Source organism: Mercenaria mercenaria, chromosome 4 (genome assembly GCF_021730395.1).
Source record: "Mercenaria mercenaria strain notata chromosome 4, MADL_Memer_1, whole genome shotgun sequence".
Taxonomy (NCBI): Eukaryota; Metazoa; Mollusca; class Bivalvia; order Venerida; family Veneridae; genus Mercenaria; species Mercenaria mercenaria.
Window position 1 is genome coordinate 67499897 of NC_069364.1, and position 6825 is coordinate 67506721.

Genomic DNA, 6825 nt, shown 5'->3' on the forward strand with positions numbered 1-6825 from the left:
TAAGTGAAGTGTTGATTATTATTATGTCTCCCCCAGGAGACATATTGTTTTTGCCCTGTCCGTCCGTCCGTCCGTCCGTCACACTTCATTTCCGAGCAATAACTGGAGAACCATTTGACCTAGAACCTTCAAACTTCATAGGGTTGTAGGGCTGCTGGAGTAGACGACCCCTATTGTTTTTGGGGTAACTCCGTCAAAGGTCAAGGTCACATGGGCCTGAACATTGAAAACCATTTCCGATCAATAACTAGAGAACCACTTGACCCAGAATGTTAAAACTTCATAGGATAATTGATCATGAAGAGTAGATGACTCTTATTGATTTTGGGGTCACTCCGTCAAAGGTCAAGGTCACAGGGGCCTGAACATTGAAAACCATTTCCGATCAATAACTAGAGAACCACTTGACCCAGAATGTTGAAACTTCATAGGATGATTGATCATGAAGAGTAGATGATTCCTATTGATTTTGGGGTCACTCTGTCAAAGGTCAAGGTCACAGGGGCCTGAATATTGAAAACCATTTCCAATCAAAAACTAGAGAACCACTTGACCAAGAATGTTGAAACTTCATAGGATGATTGATCATGAAGAGTAATTGATCCCTATTGATTTTAGGGTCACTCCATCAAAGGTCAAGGTCACAGGGGTCTGAACATGGAAAACCATTTCCGATCAATAACTAGAGAACTACTTGACTCAGAATGTTGAAACTTCATAGGATGATTGTACATGCAAAGTAGATGACCCCTATCGATTTTGGGGTCACTCCATTAAAGGTCAAGGTCACAGGGGCCTGAACATTGAAAACCATTTCCGGTCAATAACTTGAGAACCACTTGACCCAGAGTGTTGAAACTTAATAGGAAGATTGGTCATGCAGAGTAGATGACCCCTAACGATTTTGGGGTCACTCCGTGAAAGGTCAAGGTCACAGGAGCCCGAACATTGAAAACCATTTCCGGTCAGTAACTTGAGAACCACTTGACCCAGAATGATGAAACTTCATAGGATGATTGGTCATGCAGAGTAGATGATCCTTAACGATTTTAGGGTCACTCTGTTAAAGGTCAAGGCCACAGGGGCCTGAACATGGAAAACCATTTCCAATCAATAACTTGAGAACCTCTCGACCCAGAATGTTGAAACTTCATAGGATGATTGTTCATGCAGAGTAAATGACCCCTATTGTTTTTGGGGTCACTCCGTTAAAGGTCAAGGTCACAGGGGCCTGAACATTGATAACCAGTTCCGATCAATAACTTGGTAACCACTTGACCCAGAATGTTGTCCCTCCACAGATAATCTGGTTTTTGTTGTATTTTATGGTGTAATCATTCGTATAGATTTTGAAGAATACTTTGGTGCTGTATTCCTTCACTTAAAAAATGTAGTAGGTCAGGTAAAACAATTAATATATAACATAGTTCGTTTATCATTTTTAAGTACGGTGATGTCGTATTTACCAGAAAAAAACTGTTGATCAAAGTTTGAAACTTAATACCCCATCCCATGAAATTACTTCTGTCGTTTTTTATGTTCTTTTATAACTGATGATTCTACATTTGTGAAACCTATTCTATATCTTTTAAACTGAGGATACAGAACGGCAAAACAATGCACATTTGAACACTTGAATGTGACTTAAGATTGTTGTTCAAATAAAAGGAATTCATTATGTATCAAGTATGTAATGAATTTTGCAGAGGCCCGGTGACTGAAGCTCAGTGAGTTAAATGTAGTCTTCATAAACAGAAATCCTTACCAGGGCTTGAGTACCGGTGACAAAGTGAAAACAGTCATAAAAGTTAAAGATGCAATAAAATTAGCATCGTTAAATAATTTTAGCCGTGCCATGGGAAAGCCAACATAGTGGGTTTGCGATTGGCAAGAATCCAGACCGGCCTGCGCATCCGCGCAGTCTGGTCAAGATCCATGCTGTTCGCTAACAGTTTCTCGAATTCCAATAGACTTTAAAAGTGAACAGCATGTATCCTGACCAGACTGCGTGGATGCGCAGACTGGTCTTGGTCCATGCTGGTCACTAATCCACTATGTTGGTTTCCCATGGCACGGCTCAATTTTGCTCATTTTTACTGGTGTATCAATCGGAGTTTGTTAACGCTACGAGATGCATAGTCTTGTCTTGACTGCATCTCCTCCGTTCGCATTTTCGGATCTAGGGCAAAATTGTATTGTTTGTTTATTTTCGAGACATCAAAATACAGTTGTTTCAGCAATAAAACTAGATTAATACAAACTGTAGGTCAATTTCCATGACATTATATGTTAAAATAGATAAGACGAGCAGTTTTGACAGTATACTTCGATTCAAAAGTTGTTTGTCTACTGATACTAAACACGCCTGAAGAGTTGGTGGTTATCTGGTTAAATCTCATGGTCTAACATCAGTTATAAATCAAAGTCATGAGACGCCTGTCGGAGCGGGCTTTGGTAGATTTACTTTCTGTTTTACGAAAATGTGTGTGTGCCTCAGTGAGACTTTAACAGTTGGTGTGAAGCAGAAAATTCAATTTCATCGAACCTTTATAAACAGTTTCTATATTGTTTTACGAACAAACAAGAGGTGAATAAAAGGTAAATGTACAGTAAAATATCACCATTCGTCAACAAGTAGGTGAAATTTGCACCCTTTCATGGGGCATGTAGGTCGACGGGATATCAACACATAACAGAGAGGTAACACGTCCAGCTGAATAACCTAGTATGTAGGCATCTAGTGAGTTACAACACGCGCCTAATAATCTAAACTGTATATATGAGTAATAAAATATGGTTAAATAATAAAAAAAATTCAGTTTACATTCTCAAACATGTACCTTTCAAACTAATATTAAATTACAAATTATAACATTTAATTATTACTGCATATACATGTAAACAATTTCTTTGTCGTCATTCTAGTATTTTTCGGTAATATTTCACTGCTGGGAAGGGCTTAATGTAATGTTGTTAGAACTGGTTGCCCAACCCATTTGCTTTATTTTTGTAATTCTATGTATCTACTTGCATGTATATATGAGCAATAAAATATGGTTAAATCAAATAAGTGGTGACACCATTTTGTTATATCATTTTGTTATGTTATATAAAATAGTTGATCAAATGTAATAGCCTCCTTCTTCGGAGCCTGTATGGTGTAAATGTTACCGTGTTTTAATGAAAGTTTTGCATGAACTGTTGATATCAGAGTCCATAATACACTTCCAAATGTTCATATATCATCTATTTAAAAATTAGATAATAATGCGGTCATGTTGATATTAAAAAGTCAGGTAATGCAAATTATAACAAAACACTGCCTCGTTCAATACACTTCGAGCTATGAATTCTAATTTAGTCGAATGACACCAAGAAAGAGATCTGTCCATAAGGAATACAATATTTGCATGCTCGATGCAAAGACTCAAAGAGTCGATACCAGTGCGTTTTATAACCACCAACACGGAAGTTTGCCGTAACAATATTTCGTGTGTCTGCCAGTGAGATTCCTTTTTTCGCCTACAATACTTTGTTTAATCGTGCCTCACCCCGTACTAGAAGACATGAAAATCAAGGGATTGTCGTCCTTATATGAACAAAATGGAACGGCATAATCAGCCATACCAGTTGTTCTAAAGTTTAACCGGCTGTTAAAGTATCCACCGGTAAAACTTTGATTCAATACATTAGTAGTGGTTCGAAAGATTAATTTGATGTTTTTATTTTACTGCAAATACCTTTGGATGTCCATAACACTTAACTAATACATTTGTTTCGCTAAGTCTTATAGAGTCTCGAAATATTATCAAGGTCAGTCGAACGTTAGCTTATTCACCTGTTAAAGGTCCTATGAAAAGTTTTGATGCTGATATTTCATTTTACTTATAGCAGACAGTTATTTATTATTCATAGATGATAACAATTGATATTTCTACCGCCGCTCTGTATATGGTTTTATATATATTATTTTAAATATGTTTTATGTTTAATGTCTTCTCGTTGATACGTAAATGACATTTTGCGTAGAGGCTTCCTGAAACATATTTCATTCATTTATTCAATACGCTCATCATATGTTGTTTTTCAATTCGGAACAGTGCCGAAAATTAAAATGTATTGTTTTAAATATTTCTTCTACATAGGGCTTAATTATTGTGGTATAACATATGCTGCATTTGTATATTTTCAAATCGTTATATATAAAATATTTTTGAATGTTTTAAAAACCTGGTACTGCATTCACTTACTTATATATTTGGATACTTTTCTTCCTGTTTAACTACGTCAGTCAGTATTTTTGTTACTCTTATCATAGATGTCTGCAATTTCCAAAAGTTCAGACAAAGAAGTGAAAAGAAATTTTGAGCTGAAATATACATTCATTTCAAGATCAAAAAAGGTTATCAAAATTGTGTTTCTATAATCTACATAACTTACGTTGTTAAGTGTGTGTTATTCTTTTTATTTTACAAACCTAATAATGCTACTGCTGTTATTGGTGCTGTTTTGTATGTTGCCTAGCTTATCAGGTGGGTGTCATGTACTGTTTTCATGTAAAACTGATATATTTGAACAACCGATTATTTTGAAAATATATTTTCATTTTTTTCTTAAATGTATGTCTCTCAATAGAAGCTTACTTACAGTAATTTCATTACAAGCCTAATTCGAAATCGATTTGAATAACTTGCAATGAATTTAACATTGTTGAATAAACTTGTTAATAAATAATGGCGATCTCTTTTCCTATTGCGTGAATTACATTATAATATATTTTTAAAAACACTGGACTACATTGTCGTCCCCACACCCAATGACGCAATCATGTATTTCCTGTTTCCGTAGGATTCATCTTAGAAGATGTCTCAACAACAAAAGGTAATTATCCTTGAAATTATTCTTAACGTACCTGTATTTTTGTCTCGCGATGCTTGTATATTCGTTCTGTATCAGTTCAGTTCAGATTACGTTTATATCTATCACAAATCGCAGACATGTTTGATGGAAGCACTTGATAATAGTGTTTTGGCTTGATTTTGTTTGTCAAACATGCACCACTCTGGGTTTGAAGAGAAAAAGACAATGATTTGAGCTTTGAATCAACGTTTTCTGAAATAAGACAATGCTACAACACATGCCTGTCGTGGATAACATCCGATAGTTAGCAAGACATTAGTACTATTTCATATGACTGCATGATGTTTGTAAAAATTCATAGTCTACCGAGCGATATAACCCATAGAATGTTCCGCCTTTTAGTAAGTGACGTCGTAGTAATGTCAGTCTTTTAGAATTTATAAACACTCAATTTTCATAAGTTTATAGTTGCGAATGTAAAAGCAATATAAAGTTTCAACACTAGCATCTATTTTTTTTTAAACAATATATTTAACACATGCCTTTTAGGTACAACAGTGACAAAGCATGAACAAGACAGATGCAGTATTGACATGTTCAAGAATTGTTCAACTGAATCTGCCTCCATTGCAAACGTCACAGAAAACGGCGAAATAACCTATAATAGAGAGGGTTTAATGAATTACTATTGTGGGTAGGTGTTCCCTAAATAAAATAGAAAATCCTGTATCAGACGACGTGGTATGGATATAACGACGATACAGAACTGTTATTCATAATTCAAGGATTCCAAAATTGATTCTTACAAGCTAAGTTCATGTAAATGACAGATTGGCTATTGTTTCAAATATTGATTCCGTTAAAAACTTTTTTCAAATATTATAATAAGAAGACTTTTTATACAAATAAAATCTGTAAAACGATCCTTTGGAAGCAAAAAATGCAATCAAGCAGAATAATAGCAGACTCGGTTTGACTGAGTCTGTTCCAGAGTTTTAAGCAAACTCAAGTTTTAAGTTGTTGAAAATTGAAAGCGAACGCAAGGTCATTTGGTGAGTTATTTGTAATATTTATTCTTAACAAAAGATTATAGAATGTAAGATTCTTTCTCTGGCTGTAGATGCATATGATACATCTGGATCTTGAGAAACTGTTTATGGGACTCAGTAGAGCTTTGTTACTGCTTACCCATTACCCTCGTGTGTCGGATAGTCCCGTCTGTACCTATGCAGCAAGAAAAAATAATTGTTTTCGGAATCGAAAAAATTACATTATGGAACAAAAATTAACTATCAAGGTTTCTGATTGTAAACCGGTTTTATGTAAATTAACAAGTTATTGCACGAATCTACTACAATTGTGTAGTTGGTTATGCTTGGTTTACAATACTACTTCTTTTGTCTGGTACGCAAGTACGATCATCTGATAGACGTCCCAGTCACACAAAGAAAACATGTTTAAATATTAAATTTTTGAAATGATGCTTGAATTGAACAATGTTTGTTTACAATTTTATACATCTGAAACAATTGAATATTCTAATTGTCATAATAAAGCTAAAATGGTGATCGGCTTTATATCATTTTATGCTCTCTCTTTTAATACTGTTGTATGTTTAGGACATGCAATTATTTTTTTTTATTAAATTATCTCGTGCGTATGACATCTTTTCTCGAGCTCTCGGCATCGTATCTCGAGCTCAAGACATCTTATCTCGAGCGCTCGACAACTTATCTCGTGCGCACGACATCTTAACTTGAGCGACCAACATATTATCTCGTGCGCACGACATCTTATCTCGAGCGATCGACATCTTATCTCGCACGCTTGACATTTTATCTCGAGCGATCGACATCTTAACTCGTGCGTACGATATTTTATCTCGAGCGCTCAACATCTTATCTCGTGCGTCCGACATATTATCTCGTGCCCACGACATCTTATCTTGAGTGATCAACATCTTAT